Source organism: Ctenopharyngodon idella, chromosome 15, assembly GCF_019924925.1.
Source record: "Ctenopharyngodon idella isolate HZGC_01 chromosome 15, HZGC01, whole genome shotgun sequence".
Classification (NCBI taxonomy): Eukaryota; Metazoa; Chordata; class Actinopteri; order Cypriniformes; family Xenocyprididae; genus Ctenopharyngodon; species Ctenopharyngodon idella.
In genome coordinates, this window is record NC_067234.1 from 34,384,914 (window position 1) to 34,404,551 (window position 19,638).

Genomic DNA, 19,638 nt, shown 5'->3' on the forward strand with positions numbered 1-19,638 from the left:
CCTATATACATATAGAATGCTGCATTAAACAATCTCATAAGGGGAAAAAATAAATAATAATTCTGATTAGTTTCACCTGTGTTTCATTTAGCTCTGTTTGTTTGCCTGTGTGTATATAGTGTACATGTGTATATAGTCCTTCGTTCAGTGTTTCCTTTGTTCAGTGGTCCGTGTTGTCAATGGTTTACATTTATATATTAAAGACTCTTTTTTTTTTTATCTCCTTCGTCGTGCGCTCATCATTACAGACATTTATTTTAGTTTTGTTTTTCACTTATTTATCATTGTTTATTTTGTTTATGATTTAGAGGCCATATATGTGTTAGGAAAAATTCTTTGAACACATCACTTGAAAAAAATATTCTGTTGAGAGATACTGTTTGTTGTAAGAACTTTATTACAGCTAAACACTCGTATTCACATGATATTGTAAACACTTAATATATTCAGCACTATTAACATGGCTGCACTGTATTTGATGAGCTGCTTTATAGCTGAAATGAACTCATTTCATAATTGATGAACTCTACACATTTATTGAACTGAACTAAAAGAAAAATGAACGTTTCGCTTCATAAGACCTCTGCATCTCCAGGAGCCGCAGGTATTCATTTTGTTTGTCCTGTATATGTTTTTTTGAATCTTAAACTGACGTTGGCTATTGACTTTCATTATGTGAATCACACAGGACCACAGTTTCAGCTAAAAATCATCATTACTGTTTACCTGTAGAAAAAGTCACCTGCATCTTGGATGCCCTGAGAGTGAGTAAATTAGCAGCAAATTTTGAAAGATTTGTGGGGGTGTTTCTATGTTAGCAAAAGTGTGTGATCACTTGAATAATATATTCTAATATATTCCATTATGACATGGACAAAGAAATGTCAAAATTAAAAGAGATCCATTACAGACTCTGTATAATAACAAAAATAAAATTACTGTTTTACCGATCTGTTTTCATGTTATTATAAGTAATGTGTTATACAGGCTATAATATTCAGATATTTGAACATGTTCAGAAGTTGTAATACATTTTATTTCACAAGTGATGATCTTGTTTATCTCAGTTCATCATTTTCTCTTTCATTTATTTTTCTACATTTTTATTCTAATATTTAATTCTGGCATCTTTACATTTTTTATTTCTGTGTTGTTGCTTTATTATATATATATAGTTTTATTTTTGTGTGTGTGACAAAATGTCCTGAATGCATCTCCGTGTCCTTTAGGCTTTCAGAGTCATTCGACGCCCCCTTGAGGAGGACAAGCGCGTAACATATTTCCTGCTCGATGCGACACCACCAGGCGCGGGACGGTAGATGTTTACGACAGTAAGAGGGATGCATCATTGAGTATTGTGAGTTTTATCTCTTTGTTTGTAACTGTACAGTGGCTGGACTATATTAAATTGATAGGACGTGTCTTCTTAAAAAATATTAAGGTATGCGATGGCTGTATGATTTATTTTTTAACTGTAAACATGTTTAGTTGACTCAAAGAGCCGATCATATTTTGTATTGCAGATGAATCTGTGTTCTTATTCTTAGCAACATTCGTTATTAATATAATGAAAAAGCTGAGGTAATTGTTTAATGTCGACAATGTTGGTTGTTGCTAAACAAAAATTGTGTTTATAGTTTGTCTTTATGTAAACAGTTTTTATTATTTACAGTTTGTAGGTTTGTAGTTTTGGTTTGTATTCATGTGAGTGAAATATGTTTTTAAATGTAGAGAAAAATGAGATTTAATGAATGACAAAATAATTTGTCTCAGAGGTTCTGCAGGTTTTGTGAAGTTATTTATTTATTTATTTATTTATTTTTTTTGCAAACATGCAACTTTTAATGCCATGACATTATGTACTTGTGTCTTTCTGATCTGATTTAAGATTTTTAATGTCTTAATTTGTGTAAGGATGAATTTACAAAATAATTACTAACAAAAATAATATAAGACTAAAATCTATTGTTATAGTTATACAAACATACATGCATGAACTTATTTTTTAATTTTAACAGGTTTGGGCCCGATTTCACAAACAGGGCTTAGATTAAGTTAGGATTAGGCCTTAGTTCAATTAGGACATTTAAAGGGATTGTTCACCCAAAAATGAAAACATCCCATGATTTTCTCACCCTCAAGCCATCCTAGGTATATGTCTATCTTTTTCAGACGAACACAATCGGAGACATATTTAAAAATATCCTGGCTCTTCCAAGCTTTATAATGGTAGTGAATGGGGGGGCCAGTCTTTGAAGCACCAAAAATGCATCCATCCATTATAAAAAATAATCCATACGGCTCCAGAGGGTTAATAAAGGCCTTCTGCAGTGAAGCGATGGGTTTTTGCAAGGGAAATATCCATAGTTAAAACTTTATGAATTCAAATATCTGGCTTCAGGCAGATGGTCAACGCATACTGCGCAAGTCGACTTGCACCACAAGAGATATATGACGCTGGATGTAGGAGTATCGTAAGCTTGGACGCCTCATGCAGTTCAAACAAATAGGGCTGGGCAACAAACTCAAGCTCCTCTTATATCGAAATCTTCTGACATTCCTCCTGAAAATTTCTCGTTGTAGACCTCTAATTTGTGACCGGTGTTTTGTTTTGCTCTATTCTCTAAGCTTCCGCATTCATCATTACATCATGCGTAGGGTCAGAGGTTACTCTTCTGCCGCAAGTCAATGCATACGGCCATCTGTCGGAAGCTAGTTATTGGCGCTAAGATATGTCAGTGCAAGTAACTTTCACTTAAAACAGCTCAATAATGGATTTTATTGTGGGACTAGGCTTGAACCTTGTCTGTGAAACTGGGGGTTGGTCTTCTGGACCTTTGCATAACACATGAATACATGAATAATTCACACAGTTGGAACACTTCTCTCTCACTTCTCTCATATATTGTTGTTTTTTTGCAGATCTGATGGAGGTGGAAGAGGTAACTTCCATGGCGACAGGTGTATAAAATCAAACACCTAGGCAGGCAAACTGCTTCTACAAACATTTGTGAAAGAATGGGTCGCTCTCAGGAGCTCAGTGAATTCGAGCGTGGTGCCGTGATAGGTTGCCACCTGTCCAAAAAGTCCATTCGTGAAATTTCCTCACTACTAAATATTCCACGGTCAACTGTTAATAATATTATAACAAAGTGGAAGCAATTGGGAACAACAGCAACTCAGCCACGAAGTGGTCGGCCACGTAAAATCACAGAGCGGGGTCAGCGCATGCTGAGGCGTACAGTGCGCATAAGTCGCCAACATTCTGCAAAGTCAATAGCTACAGACCTCCAAACTTCGTGTGGCCTTCAGATTAGCTCAAGAACAGTGCATAGAGAGCTTCATAGAATGGGTTTCTATGGCCAAGCAGCTGCATCCAAGCCTTACATCACCGAGTGCAATGCAAAGCTTCGGATGGAGTGGTGTAAAGCACACTGCCACTGGACTCTAGAGCAGTGGAGACGTGTTCTCTGGAGTGACGAATCACGCTTCTCAGTCTGGCGGTTGCCGGGAGAACAGTACTTGCCTGAAGGCGGGATTATGGTGTGGGGTTGTTTTTCAGGGGTTGGGCTTGGCCCCTTAGTTCCAGTGAAAGGAACTCTTAATGCTTCAGCATACCAAGACATTTTGGATAATTTCATGCTCCCAACTTTGTGGGAACAGTTTGGGGATGGCCCCTTCCTGTTCCAACATGACTGCGCACCAGTGCACAAAGAAAGGTCCATAAAGACATGGATGAGCGAGTTTGGTGTGGAGGAACTTGACTGGCCTGCACAGAGTCCTGACCTCAACCCGATGGAACACCTTTGGGCTGAATTAGAGCGGAGACTGCGAGCCAGGCCTTCTCGTCCAACATCAGTGCCTGACCTCACAAATGCGCTTCTAGAAGAATGGTCAAAAATTCCCATTAACACACTCCTAAACTTTGTGGAAAGCCTTCCCAGAAGAGTTGAAGCTGTTATAGCTGCAGAGGGTGGGCCAACTCCATATTAAACCCTACGGATTAAGAATGGGATGTCATTAAAGTTCATGTGCACGTAAAGAATTCATTCTGGAAAGAAGCCGTACTGTACTCAGTGTGGGAGGAGTGTAGCGTCTGGACGAGATCAAGATTATCAAACCAACTATAAGCCTCAGAAAAGCTTTTGACGTTTGACCTCCATGTAAATCACAAAGTGGCTCCGACATGTCTGGGCCAACTATGCCCCTTTGTTACATTTGTTACCTCAAAGATCCTAAGCAGGAACACTTTCGTAGCCTAATGGCACCTAAAACAACTTCAAAGAGCACCTAGGTCACCCCATGGTGGCCAATGTGGCCACAGACACTGGCCAAAACACCACTACACACACACACATAGAAGAACTATCTGAATTGAACTCATAGGTTAACCATTCCAGAATGTATATGATGTATTCCGTTTGTGTGTGCATGCCCTAATATTGTTATGATTTTTAGTTATTTTAGAATAAGTTTAAATGCTTGTAACCATATGTGTGTTTTCTAATGTCCTTCCACCCTATCGTGTTTAGTCTAGATTTATTCCTCTCGAGATGCTTTAATTAACAATGTATGTTATGTTACTATAAAATGCATTATTCTATTATTATCATCCTTTGGAGTAAAAACTATTAATTTTGACACCGTCATAAATGATGCAAATTAGGCCATAAAACGAGGCAAAAGAAACTTTCTCTCGCGCAAAATCTACCCTCACTTTTGTCCGGTTCATCCAAGGAGGTGTTTTGGCTTATTTGTCCTTAAAAGACAACACGCTTGTTCTATTGTCTCTCGATTGTTTCTCGCCATCTTATGTACGTTTGTCCTGTACACCTCTCATCTTCCGGCGATCGTGCTCCCATTGCGCGCTCATCCTTAGAGATGACCACGCTCGGTCTTCACTAACTCTGGACGAGACGAATTCTTCCTGTCTTATTTTTCGGCCATTTTACTTTTGTTACATCCCAGGACGTATTGTTTTTCTTGTGTATTATGTTTGGTGGTGTTTATGGTCATTTCTGTGTATTGCTGCTTTTGTTATTTCCCTCTCTGTTTTCTTTCTATGCTGATGCTCTTCAAGTGCTGACTGGAAACACCTAGGGCTGCACAAAAAATCGAATTTCTAATCGCGATTACGATTACGGATGCCACAATTTCGTAATCGTTCAAAGGCGCAATTACAAGGAAAATATCCACTTACATTATTCTGCGTGTTTAAGAGGTGTGTTATGAGAATGTCACGTTGTGAGAGGCGAATCACGACTACTTCAGAATGTAAAAGGTCTAACCCAGCATAAAAAGAGCTACCAGTGACGTAAGTGTACGCTGACATGTCGAACACACGCGAAACACCAGCACCCGCCATTTTTAAAAAGCCGTGTACACAGCCTATATATTTACTCCACGAACTAACTATACAAACATGGAAAGCCCCTGCCCCTTTGATCGCGAAAGTGAAAGTGCCCTTTGCGCGGTGCCCCCGCGTTCCCATTTCTGGATTTCGCGATCGTAAACTAATGAAGACTGAAGCCGTGTCTGATTTCGAAGGCTGCATCCTCCGGAGGTCGCATTTGAAGGCTGCATACGTCATTGAGGCGGTCTCACTTAAGAAAAATAACCGTTGGATTGCAAATTAAGAAAGAAAATACAGTATTTTACACCTCATGAGGAATAACCATCAATTTTATTATGGTTACTTTTCTTAAATAAGACATCCTTGAGAATGCGAGGATCTGTCTGAACTGTTCTCAGCGCCGTCAAAATAAAAGTCAGCCGTGCCGTCAAAATAAAAGTAATAACAACAAACGCAGTTTACGTCACTTCAAGCCCTAGGGGAACATTAGTTCTTTTGCTGGTGGCAAAAGCCCCTATTATTATACAATACAAATTTTTTAATTATTATTTAAAGAAGAAACCAAACCAATATATAGTTGACATTTGAGGTTTAATGCTATAGAAAAACAATTAAAAAAAAATGTTTTTCAGATTTTTTTATTTTTTTATTTTTATACAAAAATATGGCATGCAGTTGCTTCAAACAATGGTATAAAGCTATTCAATGCATTATTCAATGTAAATTGTGATAATCGTAATTAATAATCGCAATTTCAATTTCAAGGGAATAATCAACAATTATGATTTTTGTTATAATCGTGCAGCCTTAGAAACACCTGTACCCCGTTTGCTGATTGTCATTTGGCATTCCATTCATTGGCTCCTATAAGAAGAGGGCCAGCAATAAAAGCAGCCTCTTCTGCCCAGACATGTTGTTTTTCTTTGGTGTTAAGTGAGTAATATTAAGTGTTAATTGAAAATGTTGGATTGTTTCTGCCAATTATGTGCTTTGGTATAACTCTTTGCTGACAGTTCTATTTGTTAATTATTTTCTGTTATTTGAGCTATTTGTAAACCTGTAGGGAGGTGGGTGCCTTTTTCTTTTCATTTTCTTTTTGTTACAGGTAATTTAGAAGATTAAAATTTATTTAGGATCTTTTTGTTTATTATTTTGGCCTTGACCCCTCCTGAAGCTTTTGTTTCCTATTTCTTTTCTGTTTTAATAAATTACGCTTCAGTTTGATCTATGGTTGGCCGTGTTTCTTCTTTAAGCTGGGGCTGGAGATGAGAAGTTCCCCATGGTCTCTCTCATTCTTGTTACATTTTCGCTTAACCCCTAGACCTAAAAAGGGGAGATCGTAACATTTTCAAGTTAAACTCTGTTTGAAAATCCCGCTGAAGACCCTACCTCGGGAAAAGACCAATCGGACGCACTGAAACTTCTGCAGAACGGTTATAACTGTTAATTTGAATGTTTCAATATGCGTTGACACAGATGACTTTATTTGAATGTTTCATTTATATAACATGACACTGAGTTGTTAGAAAAGAAATGCATAGAGGAATCATTGCATGATGATGCAGGAACCTATGAATCAGCTTTTTGAACCAGTTCATTGAGCCGAACTGTCTGAAAAGAACGGGTTCACGGAAATGAATTGGATATATATATAATACAAGATTAAGGCTGGGACATTGTGCTCTAAATAAAACATTAAAAATGGTAGGGAAACATCAGATGGGTCTGTGTGAGGAGTGTCAGGAAGAGGAATCAGTGGAGCATGTAATTCTACATTGTAGGAAATACCAGAGGCAGAAAGAGATAATGAAAAATAAACTGAAGGAGTTAGGGGTGCAGAAACTCACTTTAAAACAACCCTAGGTATGAGTGATAGAGCACAGGTAAGAGAACTATTAGGTTTTTTTTTTTTTTTTAAGGGAAACTGGGCTTTATTATAGGATATGATGGTAAGGAAGGAGGGGTTTTCCCCTTCTCCCTCTATCACTAATTTATTGTAGAATTAGATTGTGAACTTACTGACTGATCCACACTCCGGAACAGAAGGTGGCGGTGATGCACCAATAAGTAATGCCAACCGCCGTTAAAAAAAGAAGAACATAGATTCCTGCTCGATGCGACACCTCCAGGCGCGGGACGGTAGATGTTTACGACAGTAAGAGGGATGCATCAATGAGTATTGTGTGAGTTTCATTTCTTTGTTTGTAACTGTACAGTGGCTGGGCTATATTAAATTGATAGGACGTGTCTTCTTAAAAAATATTAAGGTACGCGATGGCTGTATGATTTATTTTTTAACTGTAAACATGTTTAGTTAACTCAAAGAGCCGATCATATTTTGTATTGCAGATGAATCTGTGTTCTTACTCTTAGCAACATTCGTTATTAATATAATGAAAAAGCTGAGGTAATTGTTTAATGTCGACAAACAATGTTGGTTGTTGCTAAACAAAAATTGTGTTTATAGTTTGTCTTTATGTAAACAGTTTTTATTATTTCCAGTTTGTAGTTGTTTTGGTTTGTATTCATGTGAGTGAAATATGTTTTTAAATGTAGAATAAAATGAGATTTAATGAATGACAAAATAATTTGTCTCAGAGGTTCTGCAGGTTTTGTGAAGTTAATTTAAGACTTTCTAAGAGCAAGTTTATGATTAAAACAAGGCCAAATATCTGCCAGCAGGCTCAGATAAATCAAGTTAATTTAAAAGCAAAATTTCTGTGTTTGAGAGACATATTTGTTCTTGCTTTTAAGAATAAACTCGCTTCATTTTGTCCAAGACTTCATTTTACATTTGTATCTCAAGTAAATGTATCTCAGTTTAAAGATGTTTACATATTCATATTGGAAAACAGGACAAAATACTGAGGAATAAATATATATATATATATTTTATTTATTTATTTATGCAAAACATGCAACTTTTAATGTCATGATATTATGTACTTGTGTCATGAACTTATTTTTTAATTTTAACAGATTTGGGCCCGATTTCACAAACAGGGCTTAGATTAAGTTAGGATTAGGCCTTAGTTCAATTAGGACATTTAAAGGGATAGTTCACCCAAAAATGAAACGATCCCATGATTTTCTCACCCTCAAGCCATCCTAGGTGTATGTCTATCTTCTTTCAGACAAAAACAATCGGAGACATATTTAAAAATATCCTGGCTCTTCCAAGCTTTATAATGGTAGTGAATGGGGGGGGCCAGTCTTTGAAGCACCAAAAATGCATCCATCCATTATAAAAATAATCCATACGGCTCCAGGGGGTTAATAAAGGCCTTCTGCAGTGAAGCGATGGGTTTTTGTAAGGGAAATATCCATAGTTAATACTTTACGAATTTAAATAACTAGCTTGCAGCAAAGGGTCGACGCATACTGCACAAGTTGACTTAGTAGCCAATGACGTGATGTATGACACTGGATGTAGGAGTATCGTAAGCTTGGACGCCTCATGCGGTTCAAACAAATAGGGCTGGGCAACAAACTCAAGCTCCTCTTATACCCCTTACATTCCTCCTGAAAATTTCTCACTTTAGACTTCTCATTCGTGACCGGTGTTTTGTTTTGCTCTCTCCTCTGAGCTTCCACATTCATCATTACGTCATGCGTTGGGTCAGAGGTTACTCTTCTGCCGCAAATCGATGCGTACGGCAATCTGTCGGAAGCTAGTTATTATAGTTAATACGTGCCTTAAAAACATTAATACTGGTGTGCATCTTGAGAGAAAACAATGGCCCTGACATATTTTAAGATATGTCAGTGCAAGTAACTTTCACTTAAAACAGCTCAATAATGGATTTTATTGTGGGACTAGGCTTGAACCTTGTCTGTGAAACTGGGTCTTCTGGACCTTTGCATAACATGAATACATGAATAATTCACACAGTTGGAACACTTCTCTCTCACTTCTCTCATATCACTTCTCTTTGCAGATCTGATGGAGGTGGAAGAGATAACTTCCACGGCCACAGGTGTATAAAATCAAACACCTAGGCATACTGACTGCTTCTACTAACATTTGTGAAAGAATGGGTCGCTCTCAGGAGCTCAGTGAATTCGAGCGTGGTACTGTGATAGGTTGCCACCTGTGCAATAAGTCCATTCGTGAAATTTCCTCACTACTAAATATTCCACGGTCAACTGTTAGTGGTATCATAACAAAGTGGAAGCAATTGGGAACAACAGCAACTCAGCCACGAAGTGGTCGGCCACGTAAAATCACAGAGCGGGGTCAGCGCATGCTGAGGCGCACAGTGCGCAGCAGTCGCCAACATTCTGCAAAGTCAATAGCTACAGACCTCCAAACTTCGTGTGGCCTTCAGATTAGCTCAAGAACAGTGTGTAGAGAGCTTCATAGAATGGGTTTCTATGGCCAAGCAGCTGCATCCAAGCCTTACATCACCGAGTGCAATGCAAAGCTTCGGATGGAGTGGTGTAAAGCACACTGCCACTGGACTCTAGAGCAGTGGAGACGTGTTCTCTGGAGTGACCAATCGCACTTCTCTGTCTGGCGGTTGCCGGGAGAACAGTACTTGCCTGAAGGCGGGATTATGGTGTGGGGTTGTTTTTCAGGGGTTGGGCTTGGCCCCTTAGTTCCAGTGAAAGGAACTCTTAATGCTTCAGCATACCAAGACATTTTGGACAATTTCATGCTCCCAACTTTGTGGGAACAGTTTGGGGATGGCCCCTTCCTGTTCCAACATGACTGCGCACCAGTGCACAAAGCAAGGTCCACAAAGACATGGATGAGTGAGTTTGGTGTGGAGGAACTTGACTGGCCTGCACAGAGTCTTGACCTCAACCCGATGGAACACCTTTGGGATGAATTAGAGCGGAGACTGCGAGCCAGGCTTTCTCGAACAACATCAGTGCCTGACCTCTCAAATGTGCTTATAGAAGAATGGTCAAAAATTCCCATAGACACACTCCTAAACCTTGTGGAAAGCCTTCCCAGAAGAGTTGAAGCTGTTATAGCTGCAAATGGTGGGCCAACTCCATATTAAACCCTATGGATTAAGAATGGGATGTCATTAAAGTTCATGTGCACGTAAAGAATTCACTCTGGAAAGAAGCCGTACTGTACTCAGTGTGGGAGGAGATTCACCCAAACAAGCAGTCTAGCAACTCACTAAATACACCATAGTTTACATAAATGCTTTTAAATAATACAAAAAGCATCAGTATAAAATTATAGTATTATTGTTACGGTTCTGTTCTGTATAGTTCTGGTTTGCATATGTTCTAGTAATGTTCGATTCTTGTTATTTTGAGCCAGTTCTCAGGAAGTAACCGATCGAGCTGGTTCACTAATTGGACTGAATCGAACTTTAGTTCCAGGTTGATGACGCAAGACACACAACTGAAGTAGCACGTCCGACTCAAAAAGAACCGAATGAGCCGGTTCAACCGACTGTCGAAGTTTGCAGAGGAATACGGAGAAGTCTGTGTAGTAGGCTACTCAGTATTGGTCAGTCGTATCTGACATAAAGGATCCGCGAATGAAACTGTGACCACAAACTCCGTTAACTTTGTGAATGAAAGGAAATTTTTACTTAAAAGTTTTAATATGCGTTGACACAGATGACTTTATTTGAATGTTTCATTGATAAAACATGACACTGAGTTGTTAGAAAAGAAATGCATAGACACATCATTGCATGATGACGCAGGAACCTATGAATCTGCTTTTTGAACCGTTTCATTGAGCCGAACTGTCTGAAAATAACCGGTTTGCAGAAATGAATTTGACTTTGAAAATGACTTTGCATCTCTACTATGTTCCCTGTCATTGTTCACTGACCTAGTTTCTGAGTGTGCCAGTTTGTTTCTATAGTTACTGATTAGTTTCACCTGTGTTTCATTCAGCTCCCTTTGTTTGCCTGTGTATATAGTCCTCAGTTTCCTTTGTTCAGTGTTTTGTGTCGTCAATGTTTTACGTGGTTGCTTTTTTTTTTTTTTTTTTTTACTCTTTCTAGTTATCTCCTGTTTGTTTCATTTTGGACTTATATTAAAGACTCTTTTGTTTATCTCCTTTGTCGAGTGCTCATCATTAAAGCCCCAACTTTTTCCCCCACTTATTGATCATTGTTTATTTTGTTTATGATTTACAGGCCACGTATGTGTTAGAAAAAGGTCTTTGAAAACCTCACTTGAAAAAAATATTCTTTAGAGAGATGCTGTTTGTTGTGAGTGTTTGAGGGTTTTTATTACAGCTAAACACTCGTATTCACATCACTGCACTGTATTTGATGAGCTGCATAAACTCATTACATAATTGATGAACGCTACACAGTTATTGAACTGAACTTATAAAGTGAAACGTTTTTCTTTTTTTTTAAGACCTCAATGCATCTCCAGGAGCTGCAGGTATTAATTTTGTTTTGCCTGCATTCATTTAATATGGTTATAAGCAACTTTATAATACTTCATCATTAAGGATGATAAATCATTTTAGAACGATGATTGCTGATGTAAGCGTGGGTGATAGCCGATTGTGAAGCGAGTGTTTATCAAACTGTGAAACTCGGGATTTAGTGAGTTTATATGTATTTTATTTTCTTTGAAAGATGTATTTTGTTACTATGCATATCATTATGTATGTTGTAAAGATTGTTTGCATATTTTCTGATTGTTAATATGATTTATTTTGGAATGATATGATATATAATGAAAGAATAGTAATTTATATATATTTTGAGAATCTTTCTCACATGACTTTGTGATTCATTTACTGCCAGTATTAAATCTGTCCTCCACTAACCTAGAAACTGGTCCATTGCTCCAACCTACGTTGACGGCACTTGTTATATCTTTCATTTATTTTTCTACATTTTTATTTTTTTTTATTAATTTTTTTTATTTTTCTGTTGTTGCTTTGTTATTAAATAGGCTATATATGTTTTATTTATTTATTTTTTATTTTTTATTTTTTTGTGACAAAATGCCCTGAATGCATCTCTGTGTCGTTTAGGCTTTCAGAGTAATTCGGCGCCCCCTTGAGGAGGACAAGCGCGTAACATGTTTCCAGCTCGATGCGACACCACCAGGCGCGGGACGGTAGATGTTTACGACAGTAAGGGGGATGCATCAATGAGTATTGTGTGAGTTTTATTTCTTTGTTTGTAACGTTAACTATACAATGGCTGGACTACATAAAATTGATAGGACGTATCTTATTAAAAATACTAAGGTACGCGATGGCTGTATGATATTTTTAACTGTAAACATGTTTAGTTAACTTAAAAAACCGATCATATTTTGTACTGCAGATGAATCTGTGTTCTTACTCTTAGCAACTTTCGTTATTAATATAATGAAAAAGCTGAGGTAATTGTTTAATGTCGACAATGTTGGTTGTTGCAAAACAAAAATTGTGTTTATAGTTTGTCTTTATGTAAACCGTTTTTAATATTTTCCAGTTTGTAGTTGTTTTGGTTTGTATTCATGTGAGTGAAATATGTTTTTAAACTGTAGAGAAAAATGAGATTTAATGAATGACAAAATAATTTGTCTCAGAGGCTCTGCAGGTTTTGTTTAGACTTTTTATGAGTAAGTTTATGATTAAAACAAGCCCAAATATCTGCCAACAGGCTCAGATAAATCAATTTAATTCAAAAGGAAAATTTCTTTGTTCATAACTCTTTGAGAGACATATTTGTTCTTGCTTTAAGCATAAACTCGCTTCATTTTGTCCAAGACATCTCAAGTAAATGTATCTCAGTTTAAAGATGTTTAGATATTTGTATAGGAAAACAGGACAAAATACTGAGAAAGAGATATATATATATATATAATTTTTTTTTTTTTTTTTTTCAATACATGGAACTTTTAATGCCATGACATTATGTACTTGTGTCTTTCTGATCTGATTTAAGACATTTTTAGGTCTTAATTTGTGTAAGGGGGAATTTACAAAATAATTACTAACAAAAATAATATAAGACTAAAACTAAAAAAGGAACTATAGTTATAGTTATACAAACATATATTCATTAACTTATTTTTTTAATTTTCACAGATTTGGGCCGATTTCACAAACAGGGCTTAGATTAAGTTAGGATTAGGCCTTAGTTCAATTAGGACATTTAAAGGGATAGTTCACCCAAAAATGAAACAATCCCATGATTTTCTCACCCTCAAGCCATCCTAGGTGTATGTCTATCTTCTTTCAGACAAAAACAATCAGAGATATATTTAAAAATATCCTGGCTCTTCCAAGCTTTATAATGGTAGTGAATGGGGGGGCCAGTCTTTGAAGCACCAAAAATGCATCCATCCGTTATAAAAATAATCCATACGGCTCCAGAGGGTTAATAAAGGCCTTCTGCAGTGAAGCGATGGGTTTTTGCAAGGGAAATATTCATAGTTAAAACTTTATGAATTTAAATAACTAGCTTGCAGCAGCAACGCATACTGCGCAAGTCGACTTGCACCACAAGAGTAACCCCTGACGCGATATATGACGCTGGATGTAGGAGTATCGTAAGCTTGGACGCCTCATGTAGTTAGGGTTAGGCTGGGCAACAAACTCAAGCTCCTCTTATATCGAAATCCTCTGACATTCCTCCTGAAAATTTCTCGTTTTAGACCTCTAATTCATGACCGGTGTTTTGTTTTGCTCTCTCCTCTGAGCTTCCGCATTCGTCATTACGTCATGCGTTGGGTCAGAGGTTACTCTTTTGCCGCAAATCGATGCATACGGCCATCTGTCGGAAGCTAGTTATTATAGTTAATACGTGCCTTAAAAAACATTAATACAGGTGTGCATCTTGAGAGAAAACAGTGGCGCTAAGATATGTCAGTGCAAGTAACTTTCACTTAAAACAGCTCAATAATGGATTTTAGTGTGGGACTAGGCTTGAACCTTGTCTGTGAAACTGGGGGTTGGTCTTCTGGACCTTTGCATAACACATGAATACATGAATAATTCACACAGTTGGAACACTTCTCTCTCACTTCTCTCATATATTGTTGTTTTTTTGCAGATCTGATGGAGGTGGAAGAGGTAACTTCCAACAGGTGTATAAAATCAAACACCTAGGCAGGCAAACTGCTTCTACAAACACTTATGGAAGAATGGATCGCTCTCAGGAGCTCAGTGAATTTGAGCGTGGTACCGTGATAGGTTGCCATCTGTCCAATAAGTCCATTCATGAAATTTCCTCACTACTAAATATTCCATCGTCAACTGTTAGTGGTATTATAACAAAGTGGAAGCAATTGGGAACAACAGCAATTCAGCCACAAAGTGGTCGGCCACGTAAAAAAAAAGAGCAGGGTTACTGATGCTGAGGCGCACAGTGTGCAGAAGTCGCCAACATTCTGCAGAGTCAATAGCTACAGACCTCCAAACTTCGTGTGGCCTTCAGATTAGCTCAAGAACAGTGCATAAAGAGCTTCATAGAATGGGTTTCTATGGCCAAGCAGCTGCATCCAAGCCTTACATCACTGAGTGCAATGCAAAGTGTCTAATTAAGTGGTGTAAAGCACGCCGCCACTGGACTCTAGAGCAGTGGAGACGTGTTCTCTGGAGTGACGAAACTGCTTCTCTGTCTGGCAATCCGATGGACGAGTCTGGGTTTGGCGGTTGCCAAGGTTGGGCTTGGCCCCTTAGTTCCAGTGAAAGGAACTCTTAATGCTTCAGCACACCAAGACATTTTGGACAATTTTATGCTCCCAACCTTGTGGGAACAGTTTGGGGATGGCCCCTTCCTGTTCCAACATGACTGCGCACCAGTGCACAAAGCAAGGTCCATAAAGACATGGATGAGCGAGTTTGGTGTGGAGGAACTTGACTGGCCTGCACAGAGTCTTGACCTCAACCCGATGGAACACCTTTGGGATTAATTAGAGCGGAGACTGGGAGCCAGATCTTCTCGTCCAACATCAGTGCCTGACCTCACAAATGCACTTCTAGAAGAATGGTCAAAAATTCCCTTAAACACATTTCTAAACCTTGGGAAAAGCCTTCCCAGAAGAGTTAAAGCTGTTATAGCTGCATGTTATAAGCAGCTTTTTGAACCGTTTCATTGAGCCGAACTGTCTAAAAAGAACCGGCTCACGAAAACAAATTGGACTTTGTATCTCTACTATGTTCCCTGTCATTGCTAACTGACCTAGTTTCCCAGTTTGTTACAGTGTGTTACTGATTAGTTTCACCTGTGTTTCATTCAGCTCCCTTTGTTTGCCTGTGTGTATATAGTCCTCAGTTTCCTTTTTTAGTGTTCTGTGTCGTCAATGTTTAACGTAGTTGTTTTTTTTTAGTCTTAGTTATCTCCTGCGTGTTTCCTTTTGGACTTATATTAAAGATTCTTTTGTTTAATATATCTTTATCTCCATCATTACAGCCACAACACAATCATTTACTATATATTGAAATGAGTATTATATTTTTTTGAATATCACTACAAAAAAAGATAATGCAAAATGCCATACAGGCATCTGTGCATGAACTGAAATAAAGTCTTTTTTTATTTATCACTTATCATTGTTTATTTTATGATTTAGAGGCCACATGTGTGTTAGGTAAAAAGGCTTTGAAAACACTTGGAAAAAAAGTATTCTGTTGAAAGATACTGTATGCTGTGAATGTTTGAAGAGCTTTGTTACAGCTAAACACTTATTCATTTAATATATTCAGCAATATTAACTTGGCTGCACTGTATTAGATGAGAGCAAGTTCTCATAGTAGCTATTTTTCCATCCACCTATTTTTATGCGCATTTTGGGATATCATATAAAAAATGCTGGATGGAAATGCCAAGATAAACATATATTTAAAAAAATGTGCATTAAAAAATGTATGTGCTCAATTGAGGCAGATAACTTTTTATCCAATAATGTGCATAAACTACAGTGGAAACACATTTACTGAATACATCCTTCAACGCACACAGAACAATCTTACACTCCCAAACAGCAGGCATCCACCTCCGAAAGCAAGATAACATGACTGGGTTTATTATTTTTCATCTGAGGTGGAAGTAATTTTTCATATATGAAAAAAGACCCACAGTTTTCTCCAGCAAATTACATTTTTCTTAGTGATATTTGGTGCCAGTTTCTCAGGAAGTGACAATTTTGTTCTCTTCATCTTGCTGGAAACGGCGCTTTATTTGGAAATGTTTTTATGCGATATTCCAATTTTGCGCGTTTGCAAAGTTGGATGGAAACATAGTGTGACCAGAGTTTAACTCTGTCTGGAACCCTGAAAGCTTGTGTTCACTTTTTTCAAAGATAAAATATTTTATTAAAATAGGAAAAATACAAAGTAAGATAGTATTGTGTAAAATTTGTTGTCAGCCAAAGCAATGACGACATGATACAAGTAGCAGTACTATACTTACAAATGTAACATAAAAGAAGACACCCTAATTAGGATGTAAAGCATGTGCATCAGAAAAGCAACACTAGTTTTAACGGAGTGGAGGTCTGTTTTTTTTGTTGTTGTTTTGTTTCTTATTAATCACTTCCCAGTGCAGCGATGTGATTTATACAATGTGCGGCCCCTTTAAGAAGCCATGACGACACGACATCGCGCGCACTGACTGAGGATGCGCAGAAGAGAGAAGCGCGAACGACAGTTCAAGAGGAGCGAGTCAATGTTAACTGATTAAAGACCACGAAAAAAAAGACGATTTCGGAATATTTTCGACGGATGCCGTATATTTCTAGTTTGCTTGTAAGAAATGTTCCTAATCTACATAGCTGGACATTAATCAGCTCTAGTGTTTAAGCGCTTAAAAATGGAGTTTATTAAAGAAGAGATTGAAGACATGAGTGATCCAGAACCGTCCAGAATAAAACATGAAGATACTGAGGAACAAACAGGTTGGGGTCCATTTTGATGCTTTACAATGATTACTTTGGTAGCTGTGAAATGTTAAGCAGTATATGGATGATAAATGACACAGAAATGCATTTATATTATCATAACACATCCACCTTTTTCCCGACGAGCCTACTTTGTTTTATTGGTGGCACTTCCGGTTTGGGGAAGTTCCACATAAAAAGACAGTTTGACTGAATAAACTGTAAAATTTTCTTCGTTATATTTTCAGACATCAGGAAAATACGCTTGGTATTCTAATGTAACGGGAGTGATTCGATCATTTTTGTATTGACCGCGCATGCGCAACATCCAATGGGTTCTGTACATGAAACAGAAATTAGTTCACCTCGTCTTCGGGAGTCGTTCTTTCATTCATTACGTGACAGCCCCATAAGGCAGGCAATTAAAGGACTTGAACAACATTTTACTCATATGATGATTGATGCTCTTCAAAATATGTGAATATATATATATATATATATGAGCTTATTTAACCATATAATGTGTTTTATTTTAGATTGGATGGAAGAGAAACAGCAAAGACATGAACTGAATGAAGTGGAGGAGGAACATCACAACTTCATAACTCAAACAAAAGCCAAAAAGAGACACACCTGCACTCAGTGTGGAAAGAGTTTCACACAAAAAGGAGACCTTAACAAACACATAAGAATTCACACTGGAGAGAAACCGTATACATGCTCTCAGTGTGGAAGGAGTTTCAATCGTACAACAGCTCTCAGTAAACATAAGCTCTGTCACTCTGGAGAAAAACCATTTAACTGTGATCAGTGTGGTAAAAAGTTTATTTCGACATCAGATCTAAAAAGACACCTGAAAGTTCATTCAGATGAGAAGCCTTATGTGTGTTCTTTCTGTGGAAAGAGCTTTTCAAGGCTCGATCATTGTAAACAGCACCAGAAAACCCACAGTGAAGTGAAAGATCATGTGTGTTGTGACTGTGGGAAGAGCTTTACTAGAGCTGACCAACTGAAGCAGCACCAAAAAACTCATACTGGAGAAAGACCTTACAAGTGCTCATCTTGTGACCAGAGTTTCTCTCATTCTGGAAACCTGAAAGAACATGAGCGAATTCATACTGGTGATATGCCGTACCAGTGTGCTCAGTGTGGGAAGAGTTTCAAACATAAGAAAAGCATTCCCTATCATAAGGAAAAATGTTGTAAGGTATTACAGTTGTCTGTTAAAGAGGAAGTTGAAGACATAAATGAACCAGAACCATCCAGGATAAAACATGAACATACTGAGCAACTAACAGTTTTGTGTCCAATCTTGATTCTTTATTAGTCAGGGATGTAACCGACAAATGATTGCCCGCACGCTCTCCATCATTAACTGTTAAGAGGATTTACAGTTAAAACCAAGTAGGCCAGAAATGGTGAATGAAGACCAGGGCTGTGTCTAAAATCTTGAGTAGGTACTTGTTTTGAATAAGTAATTACTTCACGACCGCTTACTTTTGTCACATAACCTGCCCTACAGTAGGGAAGTATGTGATTTTTTGGATGCAGCCCAGGAGTCAGAGATGCTGTAGGAGCCAAATGTTATGATTGTTCAACCACTAGATGGTGGTGTGCACCAGTGGTGTAGGTCACCTGTTCATGTCACATGATATTTAAACTTCCCATGGGTTGTATCAGGAGGGACAGGGGGCGGGAACATGTGGTTCTTAGCATAAATCTGTGTGCTTTTAAAAACTGTTATATTTTTCATTAAATGGACAGCATTGAAGCCGATATTGCTGTGTGGACATTGTTTATTCCAAACTATGAGTGAAGAACCTGCCCTGGCTTAGAGGACAGCCACTGCAGACGCAATCATTCAAATAATTTGCAGTTTCATTAGCAGATTTAACACTCGTCAAGGAGTTTGTCGGCCACTCTGCTCACACATACAATATGCAGCAATAATTTTACTCTAACAGAGATCAGTAAACCACATCAGTACTTCAAGTTTCATGATTCTGCCATCAGATTGAGTGCCTCAGATAACTTAAAACATCTCCATACTCAAGTTAGTACTCCACACTGACATGCCATAACCTCAGTTGGGCAGCAACCTGCTTGAAACCTTCAGTTCATCCCCATTCTTAAACAGTAAATATTCTTTAGAAGTAATTACTTTGTTGTTCTTCTCTAATCCCTCTGTCAATTGCTTCATGTATTGAGTAACAATAAAGGTAGAGTGTCTGTTTTCAGTACATGCAATAAAAAATATTGATTTACACATATATATGTAAAAAAAAAAACAGTAACTTAAAGGAACACTCCACTTTTTTTGAAAATAATTTTCCAATTCCCCTAGAGTTAAACAGTTGAGTTTTACCATTTTCGAATCCATTCAGCCGATCTCCGGGTCTGGCGGTACCACTTTTAGCATAGCTTAGCATAGTTCATTGAATCCGATTAGACCGTTAGCATCTCGTTAA

The 19,638-nt window shown here is 37.8% G+C and overlaps 1 long non-coding RNA gene across 1 annotated transcript; it reads left to right on the forward strand.

The window, feature by feature from the left end:
- The first annotated feature begins 16,913 nt into the window (after window positions 1-16,913).
- On the forward strand, window positions 16,914-18,946 carry LOC127495772 (uncharacterized). The gene is made up of 2 exons (XR_007925176.1): window positions 16,914-17,188; window positions 17,707-18,946. It is a non-coding gene; the product is annotated as an uncharacterized LOC127495772 (long non-coding RNA).
- The last annotated feature ends 692 nt before the right edge of the window (window positions 18,947-19,638 follow it).